This window comes from Ipomoea nil, unplaced genomic scaffold (genome assembly GCF_001879475.1).
Source record: "Ipomoea nil cultivar Tokyo-kokei standard unplaced genomic scaffold, Asagao_1.1 scaffold3030, whole genome shotgun sequence".
NCBI lineage: Eukaryota > Viridiplantae > Streptophyta > Magnoliopsida > Solanales > Convolvulaceae > Ipomoea > Ipomoea nil.
Genome location: NW_017619458.1, coordinates 3059124 through 3078977, shown reverse-complemented (window position 1 = coordinate 3078977; position 19854 = coordinate 3059124). Strand labels below are relative to the sequence as shown.

At 42.0% G+C, this 19854-nt stretch overlaps 1 long non-coding RNA gene across 1 annotated transcript; it reads right to left on the bottom strand.

Annotated features, from left to right (window-relative positions):
- Window positions 1-572: 572 nt before the first annotated feature.
- Window positions 573-19199, bottom strand: LOC109163618. The gene is made up of 3 exons (XR_002051304.1): window positions 19189-19199; window positions 8651-8656; window positions 573-668 (listed from the first exon to the last, which is right to left on the bottom strand). It is a non-coding gene; the product is annotated as an uncharacterized LOC109163618 (long non-coding RNA).
- Window positions 19200-19854: the final 655 nt, after the last annotated feature.

Here is a 19854-nt window from a genome sequence, read left to right as displayed (position 1 = left end):
GACCAAATTTAAAAAGGTGAAACAATTTAGAGGTCAAAATTTTTGTTTTTCTTAATAATAATAACAACACAAAACTTTACACCTCGACCATTACATTTTGTCTTAGCTTTGCCCTCAAGTGTTTAGCATAGATTTTCCATTGTTAATAATTATTCTTACATGAACCAAAAATAAATGGCAAAAAGTTGTGTGAGATAACTGCCTCACGGATGTTTATTTGTGAGACGGGCTGAGTTAAGATAAAATATAATATTTATACTAACAAATGTAATAAAATATTTATTACTTTTATGGAAAAATGTAATACTTTTAAAGAGAAATTTAATAATTTACATGTTGATGTAAATATATTACATTTTTCATTAAAAGTATTACATTTTCCTTTATATGTGCAACATTATTCATAAGGGAAAATATAATACTAAAAAAGTACTCCTTATGATCAAAAGTACCACCCACCACTGCACCACCACCACCACCACCACCATTGTATATTTTAAATATTTAAAATTAAAAATAATTATGGTCATTTTCCAGAAAATGAACCAAACACACCAAGTCTGTTTTCTGTGTTGCAACCAAACACTAGAAAAGAAATTGTTTTCTAGAAAATGACTCATTTTCCGAAAACCATTTTCCAGAAGCCATTTTCCTACTTTTCAAACACACTCTTAGTATTATATTTGCTAGTATAAGTATTACATTTGCATATTGACCCTCCTGACCCGACTATCTCATGGATAAGGATCACTGAGACGGTCTCACACAAGTGTTACTCAAAATAAATAAATAAAGAGATAATACCATCTGAGGTTCCCCGAGTATAGTGACTTTGCCATGTTTATTCCTAAACTTTCAAATTGACCATCTGTGGTCCTTCGACTTTCAAATTTAACCATTCGTGGTCCAAGTTAACCACACATGGTCATCAAATTTCGAAATTTAATAAGTCGTGGTCCTCTTGAAAGGACCATGGTTGGTTAAAATTTAATAGTTGAAGGACCATGAGTGGTTAACTTGGGCCACAAATGGTTAAATTTGAAAGTCGAAGGCCACAGATGATCAATTTGAAAGTTTAGAACTAAACGTGGCAAAACCACTATACTCGGAGGAGCTCAGATAGTATTAACTCATAAATATATTATCCCTGTCTTCGCAAGGTTTTGTCTTTGCGAAGTCATCTCAAGGAGTAAGAGAAGACGAATTTCGCTTGGAGTAATACTACACATACTCTCATTTTCTACTCCATTTTTACTCCCAGCTTGCGTGTCATATTCTGATTCATCTAGAAAAATTGGTGGGCCAAATTTTTTTTTTATTTTCTTTCTCTTCAATAAATCAAATCATGATACATGGCGGGAGTGAGACTGTGAGAAAACAGAGAAGAGAGATGAGACAAGAGAGTCTAGAGTGGGTGGGTCGACATAGAACAAAGTAGTAGACACAAGAAACACGATTGCACAAATGAGGGTAATGATATAACGCGTCTACAATCTGCTTATATATATATATATATATATATATATATATATATATATATATATATATATATATATATATGAAAAAGTTCAAATGCGGCGGGGTCTTCCTGTGCAGTGGTGTGGCGGAATTTCATAATACACCAACAGTGTTAACAATATGCACCAACACTGTAAGGAAAACACACCACAATGAAATGCAATAAAACATCAAAAAATACACAACAAACCCAAAAAATACACCATATAACTCACCACCCCCAATGATGTATTTCTGAACACTGTATGGTGTTTTTACTCACACCTAATGGTGTGTTTTTGGTGATCCGTACCTAATTTGCTCTGTTTTTTGTGGTGTATTTTTCTAACGTTGATGGTGTATATTTGTTGAACTATTGGTGATGCCGCACCGCCGCACCGTAAGACACCGCCACACCTGAACTCGCTATATATATATATATATATATATATATATATATATATATATATGCATGCTAAATGACATCGTACAGATGTATCATAACTTAACCCTATATATTTTTTGATATTTGGGCGGGTTGAATATAAAAATATATGTATCATAACCCAACATGTTAGTCAGTTTAGGTCAGGTATCCACAATTTGGAAATGGATATCCATGCCTAGTATGATTTTGGTTCTCAGGTTGGGCGAAAAAATAGGTGGGTTGGGTTGTGCGTATGCGCAAATATGAGTAATCAATATTGGGCGAGAATAGTACTAGGATGGGTGACCCTCTGGGAAGTCCTCGTGTTGCATCCCCACCCCTCTTTTAGCCCTTAGGGTTGGGGTTCAGCCTTTTGGAAGAATATTGTATATTTTCTCACATTTTACTCTAGCTCTTACACTTTTGTGACACGAAATGTTCAAATTGATATAGAGTAATGAGGAAAAGATAAAATAAAATAAAATTTGTATACGAAATATGATTAAAATTGTACTTAGTAGCAAAAATTTAAAAGTAACCTAATAGTCGTACAATATAAAATCGAAATAACTCATTATTAAATAATGAAAAATTACTAGTCTAAACAAAAATGCAATTGAACCGTTAATTTTTGTTTAAGAAAATTGAAATAAATCACCAAACATGAAAAACAAAATTGCAATTCGTACCACTTCGAAACCAATGATGAGTCATGTTTTTGTTGACGTGACACGAAATGTCCAAATTGATATAGAGTAATGAGGAAAAAATAAAATAAAATAAAATTTAATTTGTAGACCAAATATGATTAAAATTGTACTTAGTAGCAAAATTTTAAAGTAACCTAATAGTCGTACCATCTAAAGTACAAATAACTCATTTTAAAAAAATGACAAATCCCAAGTCTAAACAAAAATGCAATTGAACCTTAAATTTTTTTTTTAATAAGAAAATTGAAATAAATCACCAAACTTGAAAAACAAAATTGCAAATCGTACCACTTCGAAATCAATGATGAGTCATGATTTTGTTGACGTGACCACACAACTATCTTCTTCTACTACGATTAATGATGATGATGAAGAATTGATGATAATAGTAAAATTATAAATTGTATCATTAGTCTCCAATTATCTCAAAGATCAAAAGATTAAATAATAATAATAATAATAATAATAATAATAATAATAATAATAATAATGAAAGTTGACACATTTGCTATCTGAATTGTTTCACTTTTAAGAATTTGATTCATATAAATTAATTTAAACAAATTTATCCCCTTAATTGTTCACAATATTGCGTTTTTCAGTCTCTAATGTTGTATAATTATCAAAGTCTATTAATTTATGGAGTTATCCCTTAAAAAAAAACATATGGAATTACTTTGTATCATTCAAAATCAATATTTACGATAAAAAATGACGTTCAAATATATGTATAACAAAATAAAACTTTAACCATAGATATTGATTTTAAATGATAAAAATAACCCCATAAAAGAGTTTGCTAATAGAGTTTGATAACTTAGGCACTAAAATTGCAAAATAATGGACAATTAAAGGACTTAATATATTTAAATCAATTAAAATTGATGAAAATTATAAAAGTTAAACAATTAAGGGGTAAAAAATTTTGTTTTTCATAATAATAATAATAATAATAGTAATAATAACAACAACAACAATAATAATAATAAACTTTGCAACTCTATGTACCATTACTTTTAATTTTCTCTTAGCTTTGCCCTCACGATTAGGATTGTATTATTCAATCGTAAATCTGTACAGAATTACATATAGAGAATATATATAGAGTCTAGAGATATAAACACACTAGGACTATACTACAATAAGAGTTCTAACACTCTCCCTCGAGCTCAGGTGGGAGCAACAACCTGCAACTTGTTACCCATGAATGCAAACGGCAGAGCGGCAAGCAGTTTTGTAAAAATATCTGCCAACTGGTCCTTAGATGAAATAAAATTAATCTGTTGATCACCTGTAGCTAGCTTGTCACGAATGAAGTGATAATAAATCCCAATGTGCTTCATACGAGCATGAAAAACGGGATTGGCACACATGCAGGTGGCACCTAGATTATCACACCAAAGCTTCGGGACAGACACAAAAGGCACACCAAACTCACTCAACAACGCCGCAATCCAAGTTACCTCAGCACAGACATAAGCAAGAGCGTTGTACTCAGCTTCAGTAGAAGATCTAGCCACAGTACGTTGCTTATTACAAATCCAAGAAACGAGATTAGACACTAGAAAAATAGCAAACACACTCGTGGATTTCCTATCCGTAGGGCAGTCAGCCCAGTCCAAATCAAAGAATGCATGGATATCAGTGTTAGAAGACTTAAGCAGTTGAAAACCATAGTGCAAAGTCCCCTACTCCCCTTAACATACCGTAGCGTCCTCTTAAGCTAAGTCCAATGAGCCTCCGTAGGGGCACGCATGTGTTAGCACAATAAATTTACCGCATAAGATAAGCCAAGACGAGTTACCGTGAGTTATTGTAAAACACTAGCCAAACTCCTGTACTTCGTGGGATCTACAAACGGCTCATCCGCTCTACTGACAGGACGAGAAACATGAACCTGGGTTGCTAATGATTTGCACTCAGTTATGCCCGCATGCTTCAATATTTCTGCCATGTAACGCTTTTCAAAAAGAAGCATACTCGTTTCATTACGAACCGTCTCAATTCATAAGAAAAACCCCGGTGCGCTTAGATCACAAATCTTGAAAGCACTAGACATCTTGGATATGAGAGTGGACACTAGAGATGATGAGATAAGGATCAGCGTTTCTATTCCAACACAATAGAGATTACAAAACAATCACCTAATATACATCAGCGTGAACTAATCCTATTAACCAGGAAAACCATAAATAACTAATCTAATGTAAAGACTAGTCAAACCAAATAACAAATAATAACATAAATAATAACATTACTAACAGAGATGGATCACTGCACATAACCAAGATATCATCTCACTTTCAGCTCCCCCTACGAAAAGATAAATAGAGAAACATCTGTTTTGGAAGCTTGAAAGCCAATAGAAAGTAGGAAATTATGCAGCCTAGTAAACCAATCCCGGGGAGCCTGCTTGAGCCCATATAAAGACTTCTGCAAAAAACATACATGACCCAGCCCGAGGTCAACGCCAAAGACAACAACAACCGAACCGTGGTTAGCTTAACCACGGGACTGAACGTATCAAAGAAGTCATGTCTAGCCACTTGGTAGAATCCCTTAGCTACCAACCGCGCCTTGTGCCGCTCAATAGAGCCATCAGCCTTTCGTTTGGAGCGAAATGCCCATTTGCACCCAACCACATTCATTCGTAAGGCACAAGCTGCCTAAGTGAATTAAATTACGTGTCTATAGCCTCTCTCTATTCTGGAAACCTGACAACCTGTGTATAGCAAGTTGGCTCAACAGGACATACCTTAGCAGACAAAGCAACTAAAACCGCACCTTCAGCCCGATACCTACTCCTCGTCGCCATAAGCGCTCGAACTAGAGGTCGAGATGTAGCCCGAGGCACCCGAGCACGAACTACAGGCGAAGTAGGCTGAGTAGTCACAGGACGCATCGCTGAAGCCATACACGGAGCCTGAACCCGAGAAACGGCCCACGACTGCGACGATTCATTAACAGATTTCTACAAAATAGGCTTAGCAAAAGGAAATACATGCTCATCAAAATGAACATGCGTGCAGATAAAGACCTTGTTAGTGTTAAGATCCATACAACGGTATACCCCCTAAACGACTCAGGATACCTAAGAAAGATACAAGGAGTAGACCTCAAACTCATTTTGTGACGATTGTACGGACGATGATGCGGATAACACAAGCAACCGAACAGACGCAGAAAAGAGTCGAACGATGAATACTTGTGTAAATATAATGTGGACTGGAATTTTGTAGAACAAACATAGGCATTTTATTGATTAAGTAAACAGCAAACACAAACGCAAAGTCCCAAAAGCGAGGCGGAACAGACACAAGAGCCATTAAAGTGAGCCCAGTTTCAACAATGTGCATGTGCTTACGCTCAACGCGACTATTCTGTTTGTGAGTATAAGCACATGACTGCGTATGATTAATACCAATTGAAAGAAATAAAGAGTGCAATATCTTATACTCAGCACCAAGATCAGACTGTATAGACTTAATGCGACAACTAAACAAACGTTCAACCAAGGCACGAAAATGATCAAATATAGCATAAATATATAATTTTAAACGCATAGGATAAAACCAAGTGTAGCGAGAATAATCGTCTACAAAAAAAGATAAAGTAACGATAGCCACTAATAGATAAAACAGGCGCAAGGCCCCAAATGTCTGTGTACACCAAATCTAAAATATGACTACTAGAAGACTCAACACGAGATAGGGGGAAACGAACAGATTTCCTGTGACACCCCAAAAATCCACATTTCCATCCATGAATTAATTGAGTAATTAATTCTATATCTTTTGAGGAATTGATTCCTAAAATCCTGATTTTTAATACTCAAGGACTAGAATTTGACTAGTCAACCTTTAAGTTGTGTTGTACCTTGTGCTTTGAGGGGAGTTCCCTTGTTCCTTACACTTTCTAAGGGTTAGTAAGGGTATCCTTGTCTTTTCACCAAGAGTTAGTATTGTAACATAACCTAGAAGACTTCTTCATTTCATTCCTTACAATTCCTAGAAAAATATCTCTACCTTCTCTCTAGAAAAGAAGTGTAGCTTATTCTCCAAGCCAAGTTGAGACTGTAACACCCCGTGTTACGACCCCTAAGATCAATTAAATCATTTAATCAATTACCCAAAAGAAAGAATTAAATCACAATAATTAATTAGGAAGGCCCACCATAGTCCACGGGCCCTTATCCCTAAACCCAATCCTTAGTTCCAAAAGAAATAGAATTAGCAAGCCCATAATATTAGTTCCTAACTAGGACTCCTAAATATATAAATAGGGGACTCAAGGGGCACCTAGAAACCCCCCACCACAAGAATAACGCCCACCACCCCAAAGAGCTCCAAGAATCCCCCTAGAAGAAATCAAGAAAGCAAGAAAGCTTAAAGAAAGGCCCTTCATAGCCGAGGAATTAATTAAGACTAAGAGGTAACCCATGTCTCAACAAAACCTATTTTCATAGTTATGATTCCCCCTTAGGATCCCCCATATTATTGTATGTTGATGATTCGTTATATTGATAATTGGTGTTATGATTCCATTGATGTTCTTGATGATCTTGACGATGATGGGTTCTTGATATTTAGGGCGTTCTTGATGATTAAAATGACGTTCTTGATAATTACGTGGTGATCTTGATGTTCTTAATGATTATATGAGGCTCTTGATAGTTATGTGATATTCCTACCGAATCTCGATTCGGGAAGATGAATTGTGTTCTTGTTGATTAAAAATAATTAGAACCCTAGGTTATATCATGAAATTCGTATGGTATTATTCTTGGTATATTTGGTGGGATTTCGCATGATTGGGTGTTTATTATGTTTAGAAAAGCATGATAGGTTATGTGCCGTTTGTTTCTTGATGATTGATTCGTTAATTGTCTACGTGTGTTATCAATGGCGTTTGAAAGTGTCTAAGCATGGTTCCGGGTTCCTCGAAGGCTCCCGGGGCGTTTTGTGATGAAAAGAGTCAGTGGGGGGTAGGTGGGGGTAGGGGACCCGCCACCTACCCGCGGCCTATTTGGGCATCACCGGCAGCGGGCAGCCGGCGGGCGGGCAGCTGCCCGCCGGGCACCCGCTGCCCGGAACAGTTGCCGCCGGCGGGCAGCCGGCGGGTGAACCCTTACCCACCGGCTACCCGCTGGTTTACACCCTACCTCGGGATTCCGGCTTCCCCGTTTGATGTTTCCCCGACCCCCGTGGTGTCCCAACGGACTCCGTCTATCGTGCCTATGTCTAGTTTGATATTTCGGGTACCGTTCGTAGGTTGTATGAGTCTTATATATTGCATGCTAGTTGAATTGGTATCCCGTTGACCTAGGTATAAGAAGTATGAACCCCTTAGGAGTATTCCTAGTTGTGGATGACCACGCATAGGTTTCGTTATACGTTTTCCCCCTTCCCAATGTGTTAATATGGGTTGCATGTGCTTGCTATGTGTTATGTGTGCATGTTACCCCGATTGGTTGAAATCAATCGGGCTATACGGGCAGTCGGATGGGCTGAGAACCATACCGGCTGTTAACCAGGCTGGTAAAGACCGGTTAGGTATATAAATATTATATAGGACTAAGTTCCACTATACGGGCAGTCGGATGGGCTGAGAACCATACCGGCTGTTAACCAGGCTGGTAAAGACCGGTCAGGTACATAAATATTATATAGGACAAAGGTCCACTATACGGGCAGTTGAATGGGCTGAGAACCATCCCAACTGTTAACCAGGCTGGTAAAGACCGGTCAGGTATATAAATATTATATAGAACTGCGGTTCATTAGTCGGTTGCGATCGGCTCCTCCGTAATGTGAGACGGGGCAGGGTGCTACGGGGCCGTGTCAGAGCTATATGCGCTGGCCCTCATGTATGGGCATGCGATTGGTCCTGTGGCGCCAACAAAGTGTGCTATGTGATGAGATGAGAAGAATTGATGATGTGACTGTTATGGAAACGTGACCATAGGACTCTTACTAGTAATGCTTAATTGTGATCATAGGTTGTGCTTATCTATAACTGTTCCCTATGTGAGAATTGTTTATGCTTGATTACGACTACTGATTGTGTGTACCCCTATCTGTCGAGTCGGTTCCCTAATTTGGAAACTAGAGTCTCGTAGGATATATCTTCATGCTTCGAAATGACTTTTCGTATACCTATGTATATATGTATATATGTATTGTATTTCAATGCGTTGGAGTGGGTTACCAGCATCTCTCGCTGAACAGATATATTTGGCTTTCAGGCACAGAAGAATATGTCACTGGAGCGCGCTAGAGCTTGGAACGTAGAAGTAGTTAGTTTCCGTTTCGGCCTGCGTGCCATGTTTATGCATTTACACTATTAAGACATTAGTTAGTTAGCCTGTGCACCCGAGTTCTCTAGCTCAGGTGTGGCATAACACCCCGTACTCTCGTACTCTATTTGGGATTTAATGAGATTTCACCTTTATTTTATAAGTTTTATATATCTTGAAAATCTGGGGTGTTACAGAGACCCTTGTCAGGATTCCAAGTTTTGCTTCCAAGATTCAACCTTTCACCTATTTGGCCATCTAGGAGGGTAAGATCTAAGCCTGTATTGCGTTTTTGGTTCCATCTTAGTTGTCTTTTTCTTAAAGGTAGGATCTTTATGATCTTTTGGTTTTATCTTGAAGTGGGTTTGGAAAGTGAGCCTAGTGGAGAGCTTGTTGTGGTGTAAATTGAAGTCTTTTGGTCTTCAAGAGGTAACCCATGCTCTACAAAACCTATTTTGCTTACCTATATGTGATTTCTTGGATTCTACTTGTGTTTTGCTATGAAATGTGAGGGTTTATGCATTTATCTTGTGATATTGCATATCTAGAGCTTGTGTTTAGGGTTCATTTGTGCCATTGCTTGGCATTTTCCATGGTTCAAGTCATTTTGTTGTGTTGGGTGAGATTTGGCATCTTTTGGACTTGAATTTGTGTTTGGAGAAGAAAATCCCCGAAGGGATTTGTTGTGGAATAGGGATGTTCCCGCGGGCGGAACGGCGGGCGGGGCACCACCCGCCGGCCTACCCGCGGGTACATAGGCCTGTGGGGTAGTGTACCCGCGGGCGGGACCACGGGTGGGGCACTACCCGTGGCTCCACCCGCGGGGAACACGATGGTATTCGTTCGGGATTTGATCCCCGTGATTTGTTTGTCTTAGTATTTGATCTTTTGGCTTCCCGATGTTCTTGTGTGGAACTATTTGAGCGTCTTCTTGATGTTTCGTAGGTCTAGAACTATATGGTAGGTATCCATGTAGGACTTTGGTGTCTTGAATCGTGCTAAGTGTTCAACATTGTTTTTCGTTGGACCAAGAGGTGTCTTGTGTGTTCCTCGGAACTATCTTGAGTTTCCCCGTTGTTAAGCATGCTAGTTCGTTGTCTTAATACTAGCGTGTGCGTGGTTTGTACCTTCCATTTGGTTGATGATAACTTGTGTTACTCATCGTTATTGTTGTTGGGCTGTGACCCGTTCCTTGATTGAGTATGTTTCATACCTTCATTGCAATCCGTGATTGATACCTGTTGAGGTGTGGTATGTGTGGCTTTACCTCGATTGCACGATTAGTGGTATGGGACACTAGTCACCAAGGTATTGCAGTGGTCCTCGTGGTGGCCGTGACGTGATTATGGAGTGTGACCTGTGTGTCTGGTTCACGTATTTCTTGGGTAAGGCGTGTGTCGCCGAGGCGTGTGTCGCCATGTGTGTGAAATTGGTGGTTTTGTTGGTGGTCTGTTGGTGGGGGACGACGGTTCCAGGAGGGAAAAGGTTGGACTAAGAAGTACAGGGGTTCCTGGAGGTAATGGTTGGATAGAAGATACAAGGTTGGGGGTAGCCATAAGGTTGGAACAGGGCATAAGGCGGGTATACCAACTCGTGATGGGTGATGTTGCGAGGGCTTGTAAAGCCGGCGTTGTGTAATCTTCTCTCGTGACGTGTGTAGTCACGGAGGCTTGTGTTGTTTGGCATGTGTTGCCGTTGGGTGAGTCTTTATCCTTGCGTGTGGTTAACCTTTGTGGTTTGGGATGTGTTCCCGGTGTTATCTTTGTGAGTGGTGAGTCTTGTGTTAACTATTGATCTTGGCTTTTGACTTATATATTTATGTATTCCGTTTCGAAAATGGTTTTTATTACCTATATCTATCTATGTATGATACTTAACGGTATTGGTGGGTTACCAGTATTATTCGCTGACCGGGCATCGTCCCAATGTTTATCTTTGTATCTTTCAGGTGATGTTTAGATGAGCGCGATGTCTAGAGCCTGGTAGCTTAGCTCCTTTACCTTTGTGGTTTTTTGTGGCCTGTGCGCCAATGTAGTTAGATAGACTGATGTTTGGGATAGATGTACACTTGCAGATTGTTTGCCGTAGCATTTACCGTGTTTGGTGGACGTGGCGTGACACCCCGTTGGATTTCTTTTTATCCAGTTTCGTTTTTATCTTCCGCTGTGCTAGTTTTGTCGCTTAATCTGCATGTGTTTAAGGCTTTTATATAGGTCTTGTTTGGGGGGTGTTACAGTTGGTATCAGAGCCTAGGTTTGAGCCTAGGAAGAGTTAAGTCTAGACTTTCTAAGTGGTTAAGTGTGCTTTGAGACCTCTAAGCGACCTTAAGAAGCTAAGTGTTTGGCTTAGGACTCTAGGTTGCGCGGTGAGATGTGTGTTGCTTTCTGTCTTGCATGTTTGCTCTTTTGGTAATCTCGTTGTTGTTGTAGAAGTTTGAGATGCCTCCTCGTCCCCGCGCTCGCACCCCTGAGACCCCGACCAACGAGCAGCTCGCTCAGAATCTCCATCAGCTGACGCAGACAATGCAGTCGCTTAGTGAAGCCTTGCTGAACAACAATCAAGCTGCATCGCGATGTAGGTCGTTTGGTGTCAGGGCATCGGCCGCCAACCTTCGCTGGCGAGGAAGACCCTGTAGTCCTAGAAGAGTGGCTACGGGTGTTTGATAAGATCTTCACCGTGGTGGGCTGCCCCGAAGAGAGGAGAGTAAAACTGGCAACATTCTACTTCTGCCAAGAAGCGGATTTGTGGTGGGTTCACGAAGGTCCGGCCTTCCTTGAAGATCCTGGGTTTGATTGGACCACACTCAAGGACAGAATGCGCGAAAGGTTCTACCCAGCGCATGTGCGAGCCGCCATGTTTGATGAGTTCCTTCATCTGCAGCAAGGATCCTTATCTATGGTTGAGTACCACAAGAAGTTCTTAGAGCTGGCGCGCATCGCGAGGATGCTGGTGCCTACAGAGCTTGCTAAGGTTGAGCGTTCCGTTGGCGGTCTGAATTTTGAGGCACGAAAAGCGTTGACGGTGAGTATGCCCAGTTCCCTTAAGGATGCGTATCTGTGATCTGTTTCGTGTTCAGCAGCTTCAGAGGGGTTCGTTGGAGTTGGCCAGGAAGAGAGTTGAGAGTGGGGGTTCTTCCACCTTCAAGAAGTCCCGATCGAGTTTCCCGGCTTCTTCTCAAGGACCTATCAGAATGAAGCTTCAGGATCAAGCTCAGTCGGTTGGTTGTCGTAGGTGTGGGAAGGTGCACGCAGGCCATGATTGTTATGGCCAGGCGTTCAAGTGCTTCAGATGCGGGGATCGTGGTCACAGAGTCGCGGAGTGTCCCCAGCTTGCCGGTCAGAGAGCGTTGCCGCCACCCCCGAGAGCCGGAGGAGCACCAGGAGGGAGTTCAGGTCGCGGAGCTGTCGGAGCTAGGCCGCCGGGAAGAGTCTTCGTGATGGCGCGTTCGCAGGCGGAGTCGGAGGGTCTGGTGGAGGAAGAGTTAGCAGGTAACCCTTGTTTTCGAGCCTATCCTTGTTTCCCAAGAGTATTGTGCTCTTTGTTGCCTTGAGTGTTCTCGTGTGTTTCGTAGTTGTCTTTGTTTGGCAAACCTTGGCATGTTTTCCTTGTTAGTAATTCGTTGGATGCTTAGTATAGACTCTCTTCTTGCTAAGTGACTTCTTTAGTTGGCATCTAAATCTTGTTGTGTGGTAGCCATCTATCCTTGAGTTACCTTGTGCTTAGCCTAATCCTTCAATCCCTACACTTGGTTGTTCTTACAATAATTCCTTGTGCATTTCTTAAATTTTTCCAAGTATTCTTTGATTTGGGAGAATAGAAAAATCCATACCAAAAACCTCTCCTTGTGTAGTTTTAAAAGCCAAGCCTAAAGTTTAATTATAGTCTTTGAGTTTCAAACCTTAGCCTATTTCTTTTCTACCCAACCCCTAAACCACTTGAGCTAATTATCTTCCTTGGAACCTACCCAATTCTAATTCCTTTTCATCCATATTTTTCCTCTTTACCCAAAATCCCCAAATTTAATCATCTTTTTCCCCAATTTCACCTAAATCCCTAAATCCCCAAAATTTTTCTCCTCTTCTCCTTTTTCCTTCTCCCTACCCGTGAACCACCCTAACCCCATCCCCAACCCGTAGCATCCCTTCCACCCGTCGCCAGCCACCACCGAACCGCCACCCGCTACCGCCACCGAGCCGATGTTGTTGTGTCGCCGAGAGAGAGCGCGAGAGAGAGAGAGCGTGCGAGAAAGAGAGGAGCAGCGAGAGTGTGGGTGTGAAGAAGAAGTTGTGGGCTTTGTTTGTTGAGCTTTGGATCATCTCCTACCATACCTAGAAAGTCAAGTTTGGCTAGGAAAGCGGAATGGGTGGATGCCCATTACCTTGTTCTTGAAGGTAAAGCTTTTGATTCGGAATCTTTTCCTAGTTCCTTGTTGGATTTGCTTAGGTATCAAGGTTTGTTGGATGGGTTTCTCGCCATAAGGGCCGAGACTTACCCGAGTTTGGTGAAAGAGTTTTATCGCCACATGGTTGTGACAAAGGAGGGCGATAAGTTGGAGATCACCTCTAAGGTGAGAGGTGTGAAGGTTGTGTTGTCTGAGAAGAGGTTGGCTCAGTTTTGAGTTTGTCTGCTACCGGAGTGGCTCAGTACAGTGGTCATTCTTGGATTAGTACGGATACCATGGGGTACCGTGACTATTTGAGCTATCTGTTGGGCTGTACGAGTGGTTTCACTCAAGCCTCTAGGCCGGAGAAGAAGTGGTTGTCTGCAAAACAAAGGATCTTGGTGATGTTGGTGTCCGATTGTTTGTTGCCCAATAACAACAAGAGTAGTTTGTTGGGTAATTTGGAGTGCACCTTTGCTTTCTGTCTGAAGAATATGGTTAAGTTCAACCTGCCTGCTTTGATGTTGCAACACATGGTGTTTTGCCGGGATCACAACCGGAAGAGTTTGCCGTACGAAATGGTGCTGAGTTGGATCTTGGTTAAGAAGGGTGTTAGTGTGGACGGTTGTCTCTCGAAGGCTGTGAGAAAGATGGTGTTGGATACCACCAATCTCCGGAGTTGTAATCTGTTTCAGTTGGATGATGGTGAGTACATCACGCTTGAAGAGGTTGCAAGGAAAGCACCTGATGAACGGGCAAGTTAGCTGCTGAGCTTGGAGTCCATGTCGGGAAGTTGAGCCTCGCAGTCCAGAGTTTGGGTGGTGACGAAGAAGCTGGAGATGAAGCAGACCAAGAAGACGGAGTAGGAGCACCGGAGGCCGCCGAAGCTGAAGTAAGTGAATCAAACAGTGAGGAAAGTCGGAGAAGGAAGGAAGCTCGCACCAAGAGAGAGCATGACGTCGCCTCTTTGCTTCGTCAGCAGAACAGTTTGATCGCCGAGGGCTTTGCGTTTGTGAAGGCGTAGTTCGTCACAGTGCATCAGAGGCTGGACCAGATTGAAGCCAGTTCAAGCCACAGAGACGAAGACGAAGAGGAGTCTGAAGAGGCCGAGGAGTCGGAGTGTGAGGAGTTCTAGTTTGTGTTGCGGTAACCCTGTTCGCTTCTCCCTTGTTGTTTCCTTCTTAGTTGTTGCTAGCTTGGTGAAAGGTTGTTGTTTGCCTTGCGTGCTTGTTTGTTTTGCTTGTTGTTTTGTTGTTTAGCTAGCTTAGTAAGTCGGTGTTTAGAGTTAGTTGATTAGTTCTTGGTTGTCGTCTAGAAGTTGGTGGTTGTGTTGAGGGTAGAGTTCTTGATGCTCAATCTATCCGTTTGCTTAACTCTTGACCGATCCTTGAATTCGAAATGCCTTCTTCTTTGCTTTGGAACCCTTGTGAGTACTTTTGGAGTTTTTGACCAAAAGGACTATTCTTGAATTTCTTGTCACAATTTCGTTTCCTTGTTACCATTCGCTTTTAATTCGTCGTACCCAAGCTTCGGGGACGAAGCTTCTCTGAAGGGGGAGAGGATGTGACACCCCAAAAATCCACATTTCAATCCATGAATTAATTGAGTAATTAATTCTATATCTTTTGAGGAATTGATTCCTAAAATCCTGATTTTTTATACTCAAGGACTAGAATTTGACTAGTCAACCTTTAAGTTGGGTTGTACCTTGTGCTTTGAGGGGAGTTCCCTTGTTCCTTACACATTCTAAGGGTTAGTAAGGGTATCCTTGTCTTTTCACCAAGAGTTAGTATTGTAACCTAACCTAGAAGACTTCTTCATTTCATTCCTTACAATTCCTAGAAAAATATCTCTACCTTCTCTCTAGAAAAGAAGTGTAGCTTATTCTCCAAGCCAAGTTGAGACCCTTGTCAAGATTCTAAGTTTTGCTTCCAAGATTCAACCTTTCACCTATTTGGCCATCTAGGAGGGTAAGATATAAGCTTGTCTTGCGTTTTTGGTGCCATCTTAGTTGTCTTTTTCTTAAAGGTAGGATCTTTATGATCTTTTAGTTTTATCTCGAAGTGGGTTTGGAAAGTGAGCCTAGTGGAGAGCTTGTTGTGGTGTAAAGTGAAGTCTTTTGGTCTTCAAGAGGTAACCCATGCTCTACAAAACCTATTTTTCTTACCTATATGTGATTTCTTGGATTCTACTTGTGTTTTGCTATGAAATGTGAGGGTTTATGCATTTATCTTGTGATATTGCATATCTAGAGCTTGTGTTTAGGGTTCATTTGTGCCATTGCTTGGCATTTTCCATGGTTCAAGTCATTTTGTTGTGTTGGGTGAGATTTGGCATCTTTTGGACTTGAATTTGTGTTTGGAGAAGAAAATCCCCGAAGGGATTTGTTGTGGAATAGGGATGTTCCCGCGGGCGGAACGGCGGGCGGGGCACCACCCGCCGGCCTACCCGCGGGTACATAGGCCTGTGGGGTAGTGTACCCGCGGGCGGGACCACGGGTGGGGCACTACCCGTGGCTCCACCCGCGGGGAACACGATGGTATTCGTTCGGGATTTGATCCCCGTGATTTGTTTGTCTTAGTATTTGATCTTTTGGCTTCCCGATGTTCTTGTGTGGAACTATTTGAGCGTCTTCTTGATGTTTCGTAGCTCTAGAACTATATGGTAGGTATCCATGTAGGACTTTGGTGTCTTGAATCGTGCTAAGTGTTCAACATTGTTTTTCGTTGGACCAAGAGGTGTCTTGTGTGTTCCTCGGAACTATCTTGAGTTTCCCCGTTGTTAAGCATGCTAGTTCGTTGTCTTAATACTAGCGTGTGTGTGGTTTGTACCTTCCGTTTGGTGATGATAACTTGTGTTATTCATCGTTGTTGTTGTTGGGCTGTGACCCGTTCCTTGATTGAGTATGTTTCATACCTTCATTGCAATCCGTTGATTGATTCCTGTTGAGGTGTGGTGTGTGTGGCTTTACCTGGATTACACGATTAGTGGTATGGGACACTAGTCACCAAGGTATTGCAGCGGTCCTCGTGGTGGCCGTGACGTGATTATGGAGTGTGACCTGTGTGTCAGGTTCACGTATTTCTTGGGTAAGGCGTGTGTCGCCGAGGCGTGTATCGCCATGTGTGTGAAATTGGTGGTTTTGTTGGTGGTCTGTTGGTGGGGGACGACGGTCCCAGGAGGGAAAAGGTTGGACTAAGAAGTACAGGGGTTCCTTGAGGTAATGGTTGGAAAGAAGATACAAGGTTGGGGGTAGCAATAAGGTTGGAACAGGGCATAAGGCAGGTATACCAACTCGTGATGGGTGATGTTGCGAGGGCTTGTAAAGCCGGCGTTGTGTAATCTTCTCTCGTGACGTGTGTAGTCACGGAGGCTTGTGTTGTTTGGCATGTGTTGCCGTTGGGTGAATCTTTATCCTTGCGTGTGGTTAACCTTTGTGGTTTGGGATGTGTTCCCGGTGTTATATTTGTGAGTGGTGAGTCCTGTTTTAACTATTGATCTTGGCTTTTGACTTATATACTTATGTATTCCGTTTCGAAAATGGTTTTTATGACTTATATCTATCTATATATGATACTTAACGGTATTGGTGGGTTCCCAGCATTATTCGCTGACAGGGCGTCGTCCCAATGTTTATCTTTGTATATTTCAGGTGATGTTTAAACGAGCGCGATGTCTAGAGCCTGGTAGCTTAGCTCCTTTACCTTTGTGGTTTTTTGTGGCCTGTGCGCCAATGTAGTTAGATAGACTGATGTTTGGGATAGATGTAAACTTGCAGATTTTTTGCCGTAGCGTTTACCGTGTTTGGTGGACGTGGCGTGACATCCCGTTGGATTTCTTTTTATCCAGTTTCGTTTTTATCTTCCGCTGTGCTAGTTTTGTCGCTTAATCTGCATGTGTTTAAGGCTTTTATATAGGTCTTGTTTGGGGGGTGTTACATTTCCCCATTTGACACGCATTACACAACGAAGATAAACGACCAGACTGACTAACTGAACAAGACTTCAAGATGTGACTCTGAACCCGCTGATGAGGATGACCTAAACACCCATGCCAGATAGAAGCAGACGTACAAGCAGACAAGAATTCAGATGAAGACGAAGAGGACACTGGAAGAGAGTACAAGCCATTCGAGCTTTTACTCTGTAGAAGAACCTCCCTGGTTATGGAATCCTTCACAACAAAATATGACGGGTGAAATTCAAAGAACACATTATTTTTGGAAGCAAACTTCTGAACAGAAAGTAAAGACGCAGATAATTTGGGAACATGAAGAATACGAGACATAATAAATGTCCTAGAGGGGGTAGAAAATGAAGTATGACCAACACTAGAAATTGACAAGGCCTTACCATTACCGATACGTAAAGTGTCATTACCCATATAATCCTCGGACGCAGTGAGAGCATGAACATTAGGTATAGCATGATCTGTAGCACCCGTGTCAGGGAACCAACTCTGAGACGCCAAAGTGGTACCTGTGCCAGAATCATCATGATACACCATATTTGCCTGAGCACCATCCGAGTATCGACGATAACAAGTGACGGCAGTGTGCCTCACCAGGTCACAAATTTGACAACGATGTCCGTTACGGGAGCGCTAATTATGCCCACGTCCACGTCCACGCATGTTCTGCCCATTCTGATTCTGCTCGGAGCAACCACGTGTACACTGCGTAGAACCACGTTTTCCACCTCCACGCCAAATCTGCCCGGAGCCGCATCTGCCAGAACCATACCGACAACTACCTCGACGTGCCACATTAACAACCGGCGCACCACCAGCAACCACCGAGATATCATCCACCATCAAGAACTCCTGGTCGCCAAGGAAGTCCGCCAACTCTTCCAAGGTCGTCGGCGTCGTACGGGTGGAGAGAGAAGCGGTGAGTGACCTGTACTCCTGTCACAATCCACGCAGTACGTACAAGTTTTGCTCCACTGTCAACATAGGCCGGCCAACAAGCACCAAATCTTCAATAATCAACCACGCGTTACCCAAGTAATCAACTACAAAGGCGTCACCTTGACAGAGGATCTGCAACTGGCCTAGCAAATTAAGCCCTTGCTCGTGAGGAAGATGCCAATGCCGTTTCGATAGCCACCTAGACCTCCATGGATGACCGGCGACCTACTGCTAGGTGTTGGTCTCGGTAGGATCGAAAGGAGAGTCTAGAGGGGGGGAGGGGTGAATAGACTCTACTCGAGACTTCGCGAGCTACATCTGAGTTTCCGTTTGGTGGTAGTGGTGGTCGGTTATTGTTATGGAGGATGGCGTTGCTAAGTGTCTAGGCGACCTGAGTTAGTTGCTGTAGATTCTGAACTAGTGATTCGTGGGCGGAGGGTTCAGGGGTCCTTGACTGACTTCTTGTCGGTGCCATTCTGGTGTTTTACAGGGTCAATGTCGATTGTAATGGTAGGTTAAGGGTTCGCATCCTTACCTTGATGCTATAATTATAGGGAACCTTTAAGCTAAGCAAAGGATAGAGTGAGGAGAAATTAGGCAGATAATGATAGATAAACTCCCAGCCTCACCGCTCGTCCTAAGTATTCAAGCACCTAGAGTTATGGCTTAGCATCTTAAGGTCTTAGACTTAGAGTACTATCCTATATGCAGCTTAGATTCTTAGAGTCTAATTCTCAAGTATGTATGTACCTAGAGTTCGAGCATAATGTCCTAAAGTATTGTCTTAAGGGTCTCATCCTAGCTAGAGTCGAACTTAGGCTCTGATACCAACTATAACACCCCTAAATTTGAGGTATTTAAAACTTATAAAATAAAGGCGAATCCATTGATTGATTCCCAAACAGAGCATAAAACTATTCATAGGAGTCGGGGTGTTATGTCACACCTAAGTTTGAGAACCTAGGTGCACAGGCTAAACTAACTAAGCATAAGAAATCCTCAAATCGATATTCAATACAATCCCAAGGCACGCAGGCCAACTACTGAGCTAAGACTAACTAAGCCAAGTCCAAGGCTCTGACTAGCGCGCTCCGAAGCTAAAGCTCATCACCTGAAAACCATTCGGTATAACAACCGTCAGCGAACAATGCAGGTAACCCACTCCAACGCGTTAAGTACGATATAGGTAGATATAAGAAACTCATTTTGAAATTGGAATACATATATACTTACGAGACTCTAATTTAAATCCAAGTTCAAGACCCAGGGCATATTAACAGACTCAATATCATAGAATAATTATGAGAACTAATAGACACCCTAAACACGCAATGCAAGACATAACAGACAGATAAGCATGCAAATAACTAAGGCATTCAATACAATCAATTAGCAAGTAGGCAACAAAGCACACAATTCATCCTCCAACCCTATACCAAGTTCCAACCTTGTAGCTCCCATCCGTCCTTATATCAGTTCCAACCTATACCTCCAGGCCACTCTTATATTCCAACCCCTTATGCCTCCGGGTAACTACATGCCCCTACCGACAAACCACCTTTCAACCACCAACATATCAAGATGGTGCCGCAGTGCCATTCAATGATCCGCACCTCTAGTGCCAATATCAAGGGGT